This window comes from Saccoglossus kowalevskii, chromosome 15 (assembly GCF_978046115.1).
Source record: "Saccoglossus kowalevskii chromosome 15, keSacKowa6.1, whole genome shotgun sequence".
Taxonomy (NCBI): Eukaryota; Metazoa; Hemichordata; class Enteropneusta; family Harrimaniidae; genus Saccoglossus; species Saccoglossus kowalevskii.
The window spans coordinates 3,295,272-3,308,860 of NC_140655.1; positions in this window are offsets into that span (position 1 = coordinate 3,295,272).

A 13,589-nucleotide genomic window follows, 5' to 3' on the forward strand; every position below is an offset into this window, starting at 1 on the left:
TAAAATAAAAAAAATCAATACAATAAGAATATAAATAAAAATCCAATTGCGAATGTCAAATGTCGATTTAAATTAATACATAATTGAAGATAGAAATAAAATGAAATCAAAGATATTAAAGTCATGTTAAATTAAATGAATACAACCAGAAACTAATTCCAAATCAAACCACCGTTAATTCATTTTTGTAATAATATATCAAACCAGAGTTAGTTAATGTATTATTATTATCATCACATTGACTTTAGTTCACACATTTATTATTATCATGATATCAGCGTTTGTTCAAATATTGTTATATCGAATCAGCGTTAATTTGCGAATTAACGAATCGGAGTTAGTTCACGCATTTATTTTTAACGTATTAATTGTTTTATAAAATTAGCGTTAGTTCGTGAATTTATTATTATATCAAATCAGCGTTAGTTAACGAATTTATTGTTATATCAAATCAGTACTATTTCACGTATATATTTATTAATATCAAATAAGCATTAATTAACGCATTGATTATTATATTAGTTAGTTCACGTATTTATTGTTATATTAAATCAGTGCTAGATCACGTATTTATTATTATATCAAATCAGTGGTAGTTTACGTATGCATTTCTTAGTGTCAAATAAGCGTCGATTAACGGAATTATTGTTATATTAAATCAGCGTTAGTTCGCGTATTTATAATTACTCGAATCAGTGTTAGTTCACCTATGCATTTATTAATATCAAATGAGCGTAGGTTAACGTATTTATTGGTATATCAATTCAGCGTTAGTTAACGTATTTATTATTATATTATTATTATTATTATTATAATGTAATTTTTAGTAGCCGGTGATTTGCCCAACCTAATTTGAGATTACCTCCCACAGTGCAGCAAAATGTAATTGAGTGATCACTGGTTCATTGCCCAAGTTGCAGAAATATGCAGTCTTGAACATGTGGGGTCTGGCAGCACCCCTGGGTCAGGGATATCATATATCCTGCAGCCAACCATGTTAGCATATAGAGGTGACTCAAGGGAATATTTTTCACTAATCCTGTTTATTTGGTGCATTCCTGAGGATAAAACAGGACGTGTTTTTGTCAGCTCTCCCGTTGAATTTCGTCTACATTGAATTGCAAGAAACCCGTACACAGCTCATGCTGAGAACTGGTAAGTACAGTTCAGCCAAGGCTAACTACATAAAATACTGTAATGGATACACGAGCCTACAGTTTCATACCACAGAGCATAGCCTAAGTGCTGATCGGTCAAGGCTAACTCCATAAAATACCGTAATGGATACAGGAGGCTACTGTTTCATACCGCTGAGCATAGCCTGAGTGCTGATCAGTCAAGGCTAACTACATAAAATACCGTAATGGATATATGAGGCTACTGTTTCATACCGCTGAGCACAGCCTGAGTGCTGATCAGTCAAAGCTAACTACATAAAATACCGTAATGGATACACGAGGCTACTGTTTCATACCGCTGAGCATAGCCTGAGTGCTGATCAGTCAAAGCTAACTACATAAAATACCGTAATGGATACACGAGGCTACTGTTTCATACCACTGAGCATGGCCTGAGTGCATGCCAGTTCAACTCTGCTGGTAGCAAGTACACATATAAAAGCCTTGGTTCATCCACACTATAAAATATCCATACTGGGGCGGTATGAAAAATTGATAACTACATGTTGGCTCTGCTAGAATGCAAATATTTTTGATATGCACTACTGTCATTTCTGTGTGATTCCTTTGCATGGCGTTTATTTTATGGTGTCCAGGAGAGTTGCAGGAGGACACGCTGATTTCTCTATCCAAGTGCCCTTCCTTCTGCACCCTCCCTTATATGCATGGAAACCTGTTTCCTGTCAGTAACAGTGGGTTCTCATTCATTGTTATTACAGGAATTGGTCCAACTGTGAGCCACTTGCATGAAGCATGTCCTCCTTGCAGCTTACTGATGCAGAAAAGCTTCTCCTTACAGAGCCTTCAACAACCAGGTCTGGGAAAGTGCGACAAAAACAGCAGAAAAAAGGGGATAATGAAAAAGATGCAATTGTTAGTGACATTGAAAATGAGGAAAAGATGGATACAAGCAATGACACATCTGCAGAAAGTGTAGACCCACCGCCACCAGAAAATATAGACCCACCACCATCAGAAAGTAGGGAGCAACCACTACCAGAAATGCAGGGGATAATTGTAAGCCATGCCCTGGTACATGGCAGTACTTCTGACGATGATGATGGTTCATACATGTCCTCACCATCCCCACCACCTCCAGTAGATTCCTCATCAGGGAGTGAAATAGGTGGTTTTTCATCTGAAGATGAAGAGATGGCACGGTTAAGATTACGTAACCACAATGCCAAATTTATAGAAAACACCTGGAAAACAGTATATACTGAACCAGCACACTACTCTGAGTCTGAAGACGACAGTAGTAGGATAGATGATGATGGGTGGAGTACAATGCTAAAAAAACGCCATACACAGCCCTTCACTGGTAACACACCTGGACCAAGCATTGATTTGGGTGAGGGTGCAAAACCCATTGATGCTTTCTATTCCATTTTTCCAAGATCCCTGGTGAAAAGATTATGGAAAGAAACCAACAGTTATGCAACCTGGTGCATCACTAAGAATGGAGGGAATAGATTCTGGTCTCCAGCTAGCAGTGAAGAAATAAGTGCACTGATTGGAATAATTGCCATCATGGGTGTTGATTCAAAACCAGAGATAGCAGACTACTGGTCCACCTACCAAGCTATAAGAAATGACTACATTGCCAATGTTATGAGCCGCAACAGGTACCAAAAACTGATGCAGTATTTTCACTGTAACAACCCAGAAACTGATCCAATGAATATAGTCAATGATGAAGAACGCAGAGAAAGGAGAAAAGAAGCGCCTCTGTATAAAGTACAGCCAGTACTGGATGCTGTCTTCACCAATTCCCGGGAATGTTACAACATGCATCGCCAGGTTAGCATAGATGAATCTATTGTTGGCTACAAGGGTCGTTATGGAGGAGTACCTACAGTTTTTATCCAGGGAAAACCCCATGCTAAGGGATTCAAAATATATGCCTTGGCTGATAGCAAATCAGGCTACAACTACAGGATTGAGATCATGTCAATTACTGGTAGTCATGAGAAGTATAGAAGGGATGTGTCCAGAACAAGAGATCTGTGTGAAAGGCTTATCGTTGACATTAGGGGATGCCATCATGTCCTGTACACAGACAGTTATTATACCAGTGTAGACATGGTGAGTTACCTGCTAGAAAATCATGAAATATATGTGGTTGGCAGCGTTAGGCAAGATAGAGTGGGATTTCCAAATGCCCTCCGTACCAACCCCAAGAAAAATTCAAATCACAAGGCAATAACAAATTTAGAGAGGGGACAGTTTGTATCCAGACAAAAGGATACAGTGGTGGCTATATCATGGAAGGACTCCAACCTCCTGAATATACTGACAACATACTATGAGGGCTATAGAACCGAGAATCAAAGAGTTACCCGTTTTGTGCGCTCACCAGATACTGGCAGGAAAGTAGCATACTCTTTACCTTCCCCAGAAGCAATTTATGACTACAATCTGTACATGGGTGGAGTTGACAAGTCAAACCAACTCAGGTCCTATTATACAGCCCAGCGTCAGTCAAAGAAATGGTGGAAGTATATTTTTTTCTACCTTCTGGATACTGCTATATGCAACAGCTGGATCCTGTACAAAGAATCAGTGGATCCAAAGAAAATGCACAAAGCCTTCCAAATTGAAGTTGGCATGGCACTGGTTGGTGGTTTTTCATCCCGAAAACAGCATACCAGAAATTCTGAACCTGTGATCAGCTCATTCAAAAACCACCATTTAGTACATAGTCAGCGCTCCCGTGGCTCATCCTGCAGATGGTGCATTCAGTTAGGGAGAAAAACAAGGAAAGGTTGCCCTGTATCGACTGTGTTCAGATGTCAGGAGTGTAGCATCAACCTATGCAAGGGCTGTTTTCTGCCCTACCACCATGTGGCCACAGGTTGCCCAGACAGACCCAAGACAACACAGACCAGTGAAAATGATCTTCAAGAGTCCAGAAAAAGATGGGATCATGGCAGGAGTGATGGTACAGCAGTCAGAGGTGGCAGAGGAGGCGGCAGAGTTGGAACAAGGGGAAGAAGAAGAGGAGGAATCAGAAAAGTCTGAAGAACAGATTATTGGGCCCCAGGGTGGAGGGTCTTGATAGGAGACTGAGAAGACATGTACATGACATGTAAGCTTACCATGTTTTTTTTTATTATTGCAGCATAGAAGATAAAGCCTCAGAATACAAGATATATATCACTACTATACACAATTATACGTTTGTAGAGCCCCTGCAGTACTGTGTTTTGCAGGTAATTAGATGTCATAATGTAGAGCCTAACCAAAAATATATGCATTCTGTCAGAGCCATTGCGAAGCTACTTGAACATGGGGCAGGCAAATATGATATATTTGTAGTATCAGTTATCTGAAAGTTGTCCCATGGTAGTTACTGCCAGCCAAACAGCATATTTTAGTAGTTGGTGAAAACCCCTCATGCATCCTATGGTATTCACGGTCAGCCAAGTAGTTTATTTAAGTAGTTGTCAAACACTCACAGCTATCCAAGCTGTAATTTATGGTAGTACAGGCTATCCAGATGGAGCACTACAGTAGTTAGGGCCAACCAAGTGTAATGTTCCTGCAGTATCAGTTTACCACAGGTCATTAAAAAGCAATTGACCTTGTAACCCAATACGCATTTTTTATGTCGGGCAGGAGCCTCAAAACCACTCGGGCATATCACGGATTACATAAAATTACGCTTTGGGAGACCTACGGAGATACCCCTTGGGAGAAAGAGGATTATTATACCAAATCAGCGTTAGTTAATGTATTTATTATTATATCAATTCAGCGTCAGTTATCGTACTAATTATTATATCAAATCAGCGTCAGTTAACGTATTTATTATTATATCAAATCAGCGTTAGATAGCATATTTATTATTATATCAAATCAGCGTTAGTTAACGTATTATTATCATATCAATTCAGCGTTAGGATACATATTTATTATTTTATCAAATCACCGTTAGTTCTTGTATTATTATTATATCAATTCAGTGTTAATACAAATATTTATTTTCATATCAAATCAGCGCGAGTTCACGCATTTATTATTATATCAAATCAGTACTATTTCACGGATATATTTATTAATATCAAATAAGCATTAATTAACGCATTGATTATTATATTAGTTAGTTCACGTATTTATTGTTATATTAAATCAGTGCTAGATCACGTATTTATTATTATATCAAATCAGTGGTAGTTTACGTATGCATTTCTTAGTGTCAAATACGCGTCGATTAACGGAATTATTGTTATATTAAATCAGCGTTAGTTCGCGTATTTATAATTACTCGAATCAGTGTTAGTTCACCTATGCATTTATTAATATCAAATGAGCGTAGGTTAACGTATTTATTGGTATACCAATTCAGCGTTAGTTAACGTATTTATTATTATATCAAATCAGCGTTAGTTAATGTATTTATTATTATATCAATTCAGCGTCAGTTATCGTACTAATTATTATATCAAATCAGCGTCAGTTAACGTATTTATTATTATATCAAATCAGCGTTAGATAGCATATTTATTATTATATCAAATCAGCGTTAGTTAACGTATTATTATTATATCAAATCAGCGATAGTTAACGTATTTATTATCATATCAATTCAGCGTTAGGATACATATTTATTATTTTATCAAATCACCGTTAGTTAGCGTATTTATTATTACATCAAATCAGCGTTAGTTCAAGTATTTATTATTATGTCAAATCAGCGTTAGTGAGCGTATTTATTATTACATCAAATAAGCGTTAGTTCACGTATTTATTATTATACCAAATCAGCTTTAGTTAATGTATTTATTGTTATACCAAATCAGCGTTAGTTAACGTATTCATTGGTATATCAAATCAGCGTTAGTTAACGTATTTATTGTTATATCAAATCAGTGTTATTTCACGTATTCATTTATTATTATCAAATAAGCATTAATTAACGTATTGACTATTATATCAAATCAGCGTTAGTTCGCATATTATTATAATATCAATTCAATTATTATATCAAATCAGCTTTAATTAACGTGTTTATTATTATATCAAATCAGCGTTAGTTCACGTATTTATTATTAAGTCAAATCAGCGTTAGTTCACGTATTTATTATTATACCAAATCAGTGTTAGTTAACGTATTTATTGTTATATCAAATCAGCGTTAGTTAACGTATTCATTATTATATCAAATCAGCGTTAGTTAACGTATTCATTATTATATCAAATCAGCGTTCTTAAACTGATTTATTATGATGTTAAATTGTACATAACAAAGGACAGCCAAAAAAAACTTTAAAACTTCTATTTCATCAATTCTATCAATTATATTAATTTCTGTGACGCTTTTATGAACGAAAAATATGTCGGGTAATACCGCATCCCTGTAGTGTGTTATATCAAATCAGCGTTAGTGGTTGTGCGTGTCCCACTCGCACGCCCCACCTCAACACGTACGTCACATTTCAACCAAACGAAAATAGTTCCGACCACTTGTGGTTTAAATAAATATCCGAAATCAATAAAATAATACATAAGTATCAAGATTATGCTGCTCTTAGACTCAATTGACCCACCAACTAATTTTCCTATATTTTTTATTAACTTAACGTGGACAATGAATGGTAAGTTAAAGATACAAGATGGGCCTATTTGCAACTATTTGCATTCATGAAATGTTAATTTATGTTAAAGTATTTTTTCATAAAATTATTTGTCACAATTTCCAAATAAGTCGGAACAACCACAATCATCCATCATATAAATACATACACATTTACCGGAAAGACATTTTAAAACATGACGAATTGATTTATAATTAGGACCCGGGCACGATTAAGTATATTACAATTTAGCAATTTTGAAGATCAAAATAGCCTCCACGTCAGACTGTTATATTTCAGCAAGCATGTCTATGAAATGACTAAGGGTGTATACACGGATGTACGCAAATCGAAAATTACATATTTCGAATGGTTTTTCATATTTCTGTTAACTTAAATACAACATAATTATTAAAATTTGAGTTTCCAGAATTAATTATTTAAATTGTCCATATAATGATCATAATGGATATTTTAATTTTGTTCTTCTTTTTCAATTTCAGGAATTGTCGAAAAAGAATAGTTTACGTATGCAATTTGTTTGTTGTATTGCTGTCTATTGTTCTTATACTCGTCTGATTTGCGATAAATTTCCAGAGCACGTGCGAATTCGGCTCCTGCGTCGAAACTCATATCCATTGATCTACATTCCCATGGTGGATCGCGGCTTTCGGTTCCGAGGATTCCTGACTTTGAAGGAGAAGGAATTTGATGTACGATTTCATCTTCGACATCTTCTAATACGAGTTCTGTACTACAACCCGGTACGTTGGTTATCGTAGGGTTTATCTGTTCTATATCGTCACTCGGTCCGTTCAATGAATGGTCACTTGGTGTTTTGATGACCATTCCTTGCGGTGATAACGACATTTCTGACTGCACCTTGCTACTACTTGTCGATCTACCGATACTTACCTCCGGACTTTGACTACCAATACTTCCGTTATCATCTTCTGTAAACGGATGTACATCCGTAGTGCTGGTTCCGATTTTCCTGGATTTTCTTCTAAAACTCTTCCCAAAAGTGGGGAGAGAGAATTTAACTTTACTGTTGCACATTCCCATATTGAAGTGTGGTGAAACCGATTATCAACAGGCAGCAGAGATAGATATTATCGGCACGAATTGAGAGCTCGTAAAATAACGATGTGTATAGCTTTGTTGCTCAGAGCGAAAAGCACTGGAGAGAACGTGTACGTTTGGAACTTCTAGCAGCTATGACACAAACGTTCCATTTCGGTTGTTGTGATCGATTGAGGGCGCACTGTCGGAATTTTCATTCGTCTGTGACTGGGGATATTTTGAAACAGGAAAAAGTGGAAATCTACACATATTGAGTTGAGTATATTTTTGGGGTATGGCCGGGGGATGATGGGAAGACATGACGTCACGCGATATGTAGTATAGCGATTAAGTGTCGTACACGTCTGTTTAAGCCAGGTAATTATCTGGAACATTACACCTTGAATATTCAAAACAGAAAATGATTTAGAAGCTGGAAACAGAAACATTTTTTTATTCAACGAAAAACAACAATCATATATCATATCAACAAAATAGTGATACTGCGTGATTTGAAACAAATAGTACCAGTCTTAAAAACTAAAAAAAAATTAAAACAACACCAGAATATCTGAAATTCCAATTATGTGATGGAAAATAAAACAAACTTATTTCAATGAAAAACGGTAATCATATCGAATTAAATAACAGCATTGAAATTAGTACAATATATTATAGTATCAAAAAGTGAAAGTAATAACAATATATCAATTTAAAAACTATCACTGGTTAATAAATTAAATTAATACATAAGGTAAAATAAAAAAAATCAATACAATAAGAATATAAATAAAAATCCAATTGCGAATGTCAAATGTCGATTTAAATTAATACATAATTGAAGATAGAAATAAAATGAAATCAAAGATATTAAAGTCATGTTAAATTAAATGAATACAACCAGAAACTAATTCCAAATCAAACCACCGTTAATTCATTTTTGTAATAATATATCAAACCAGAGTTAGTTAATGTATTATTATTATCATCACATTGACTTTAGTTCACACATTTATTATTATCATGATATCAGCGTTTGTTCAAATATTGTTATATCGAATCAGCGTTAATTTGCGAATTAACGAATCGGAGTTAGTTCACGCATTTATTTTTAACGTATTAATTGTTTTATAAAATTAGCGTTAGTTCGTGAATTTATTATTATATCAAATCAGCGTTAGTTAACGAATTTATTGTTATATCAAATCAGTACTATTTCACGTATATATTTATTAATATCAAATAAGCATTAATTAACGCATTGATTATTATATTAGTTAGTTCACGTATTTATTGTTATATTAAATCAGTGCTAGATCACGTATTTATTATTATATCAAATCAGTGGTAGTTTACGTATGCATTTCTTAGTGTCAAATAAGCGTCGATTAACGGAATTATTGTTATATTAAATCAGCGTTAGTTCGCGTATTTATAATTACTCGAATCAGTGTTAGTTCACCTATGCATTTATTAATATCAAATGAGCGTAGGTTAACGTATTTATTGGTATATCAATTCAGCGTTAGTTAACGTATTTATTATTATACCAAATCAGCGTTAGTTAATGTATTTATTATTATATCAATTCAGCGTCAGTTATCGTACTAATTATTATATCAAATCAGCGTCAGTTAACGTATTTATTATTATATCAAATCAGCGTTAGATAGCATATTTATTATTATATCAAATCAGCGTTAGTTAACGTATTATTATTATATCAAATCAGCGATAGTTAACGTATTTATTATCATATCAATTCAGCGTTAGGATACATATTTATTATTTTATCAAATCACCGTTAGTTCTTGTATTATTATTATATCAATTCAGTGTTAATACAAATATTTATTTTCATATCAAATCAGCGCGAGTTCACGCATTTATTATTATATCAAATCAGTACTATTTCACGGATATATTTATTAATATCAAATAAGCATTAATTAACGCATTGATTATTATATTAGTTAGTTTACGTATTTATTGTTATATTAAATCAGTGCTAGATCACGTATTTATTATTATATCAAATCAGTGGTAGTTTACGTATGCATTTCTTAGTGTCAAATAAGCGTCGATTAACGGAATTATTGTTATATTAAATCAGCGTTAGTTCGCGTATTTATAATTACTCGAATCAGTGTTAGTTCACCTATGCATTTATTAATATCAAATGAGCGTAGGTTAACGTATTTATTGGTATATCAATTCAGCGTTAGTTAACGTATTTATTATTATATCAAATCAGCGTTAGTTAATGTATTTATTATTATATCAATTCAGCGTCAGTTATCGTACTAATTATTATATCAAATCAGCGTCAGTTAACGTATTTATTATTATATCAAATCAGCGTTAGATAGCATATTTATTATTATATCAAATCAGCGTTAGTTAACGTATTATTATTATATCAAATCAGCGATAGTTAACGTATTTATTATCATATCAATTCAGCGTTAGGATACATATTTATTATTTTATCAAATCACCGTTAGTTAGCGTATTTATTATTACATCAAATCAGCGTTAGTTCAAGTATTTATTATTATGTCAAATCAGCGTTAGTGAGCGTATTTATTATTACATCAAATAAGCGTTAGTTCACGTATTTATTATTATACCAAATCAGCTTTAGTTAATGTATTTATTGTTATACCAAATCAGCGTTAGTTAACGTATTTATTGTTACATCAAATCAACGTTAGTTAACGTATTTATTGTTATATCAAATCAGTGTTATTTCACGTATTCATTTATTATTATCAAATAAGCATTAATTAACGTATTGACTATTATATCAAATCAGCGTTAGTTCGCATATTATTATAATATCAATTCAATTATTATATCAAATCAGCTTTAATTAACGTGTTTATTATTATATCAAATCAGCGTTAGTTCACGTATTTATTATTAAGTCAAATCAGCGTTAGTTCACGTATTTATTATTATACTAAATCAGTGTTAGTTAACGTATTTATTGTTATATCAAATCAGCGTTAGTTAACGTATTCATTATTATATCAAATCAGCGTTAGTTAACGTATTCATTATTATATCAAATCAGCGTTCTTAAACTGATTTATTATGATGTTAAATTGTACATAACAAAGGACAGCCAAAAAAAACTTTAAAACTTCTATTTCATCAATTCTATCAATTATATTAATTTCTGTGACGCTTTTATGAACGAAAAATATGTCGGGTAATACCGCATCCCTGTAGTGTGTTATATCAAATCAGCGTTAGTGGTTGTGCGTGTCCCACTCGCACGCCCCACCTCAACACGTACGTCACATTTCAACCAAACGAAAATAGTTCCGACCACTTGTGGTTTAAATAAATATCCGAAATCAATAAAATAATACATAAGTATCAAGATTATGCTGCTCTTAGACTCAATTGACCCACCAACTAATTTTCCTATATTTTTTATTAACTTAACGTGGACAATGAATGGTAAGTTAAAGATACAAGATGGGCCTATTTGCAACTATTTGCATTCATGAAATGTTAATTTATGTTAAAGTATTTTTTCATAAAATTATTTGTCACAATTTCCAAATAAGTCGGAACAACCACAATCATCCATCATATAAATACATACACATTTACCGGAAAGACATTTTAAAACATGACGAATTGATTTATAATTAGGACCCGGGCACGATTAAGTATATTACAATTTAGCAATTTTGAAGATCAAAATAGCCTCCACGTCAGACTGTTATATTTCAGCAAGCATGTCTATGAAATGACTAAGGGTGTATACACGGATGTACGCAAATCGAAAATTACATATTTCGAATGGTTTTTCATATTTCTGTTAACTTAAATACAACATAATTATTAAAATTTGAGTTTCCAGAATTAATTATTTAAATTGTCCATATAATGATCATAATGGATATTTTAATTTTGTTCTTCTTTTTCAATTTCAGGAATTGTCGAAAAAGAATAGTTTACGTATGCAATTTGTTTGTTGTATTGCTGTCTATTGTTCTTATACTCGTCTGATTTGCGATAAATTTCCAGAGCACGTGCGAATTCGGCTCCTGCGTCGAAACTCATATCCATTGATCTACATTCCCATGGTGGATCGCGGCTTTCGGTTCCGAGGATTCCTGACTTTGAAGGAGAGGGAATTTGATGTACGATTTCATCTTCGACATCTTCTAATACGAGTTCTGTACTACAATCCGGTACATTGGTTATCGTAGGGTTTATCTGTTCTATATCGTCACTCGGTCCGTTCAATGAATGGTCACTTGGTGTTTTGATGACCATTCCTTGCGGTGATAACGACATTTCTGACTGCACCTTGCTACTACTTGTCGATCTACCGATACTTACCTCCGGACTTTGACGACCAATACTTCCGTTATCATCTTCTGTAAACGGATGTACATCCGTAGTGCTGGTTCTGATTTTCCTGGATTTTCTTCTAAAACTCTTCCCAAAAGTGGGGAGAGAGAATTTAACTTTACTGTTGCACATTCCCATATTGAAGTGTGGTGAAACCGATTATCAACAGGCAGCAGAGATAGATATTATCGGCACGAATTGAGAGCTCGTAAAATAACGATGTGTATAGCTTTGTTGCTCAGAGCGAAAAGCACTGGAGAGAACGTGTACGTTTGGAACTTCTAGCAGCTATGACACAAACGTTCCATTTCGGTTGTTGTGATCGATTGAGGGCGCACTGCCAAAATTTTCATTCGTCTGTGACTGTGGGGATATTTTGAAACAGGAAAAGGTGGAAATCTACACATTAAGTTCACCATTAAGTTCACACATTAAGTTCACCATTGCCATATTCATAAAGAAATATCATTTCTCAAATTTGCAGATGTATTATATATGTTATAAACTGATAATTGTACTCACTGATTCGTTGTAGTGTACTCACTGTCAGTTTACGCACGGACATTTATTAATAAAGTTCACAAACGATCATGATAACTTGAAACATAGCAGGGATGAATCTGATACATCTTTTGCAACTCGCCGGTTTAATCATCGTGCAATACTATTTATTTAGTACCTACTCAAATGTAAAGTTCTTTGTTTCATGTAATTGATAGTTCATAATACAGAAATGAAATCGTGGGAAGAAGGGGTTATCGAACTCAGTTGGGAGAACATTGATGAATGGAGTGGAAATATTATGTATAGTCAGTTTTAGCACAGTTTAGCATTGTTCCTAATTGCATTGCAAAGATACATCTCAATGTCAAGACAATATTCTAAACTCAAATCTTAGATGGTTTCAGTCACGGTAGTGTACTAATTTATTATTATTATTTAGATGGATGGTAACGCATGACATTGATCTGCTGAAAGAGGTTTCGGCAAACAGGCCTGGGACCTCAGCAAAATAGATGGATATAGCGAGAGCTCTGTCAAATGTGTGGGAAATTTAGATTCCGGATGTGAAATGACATAACAAATTTCATGGGATAGTTATATTATGGTTGCCCAATGAGAGACGAGTTTACATGGTTCTGATTCAGTTACGTTCCCGTTGTGGCTGGTTGTACTTAATCGTTTTCTGACACCCGAGAACGTAACGCAAACGAAATTAGAACAACACGTTACGTTCCCGCTACGTACGCAAATCTTAAACTCTCTTATTTGAGATATGGTACATTATCTCTGCCATATAGTAGTAATGTATGCACTATAGTATTGCCAAAATGTACACTATCCGTCAAGTTAAAATACAACCATTATGTTTTTGAAAAGTGGTGACCCCCAGTCAATA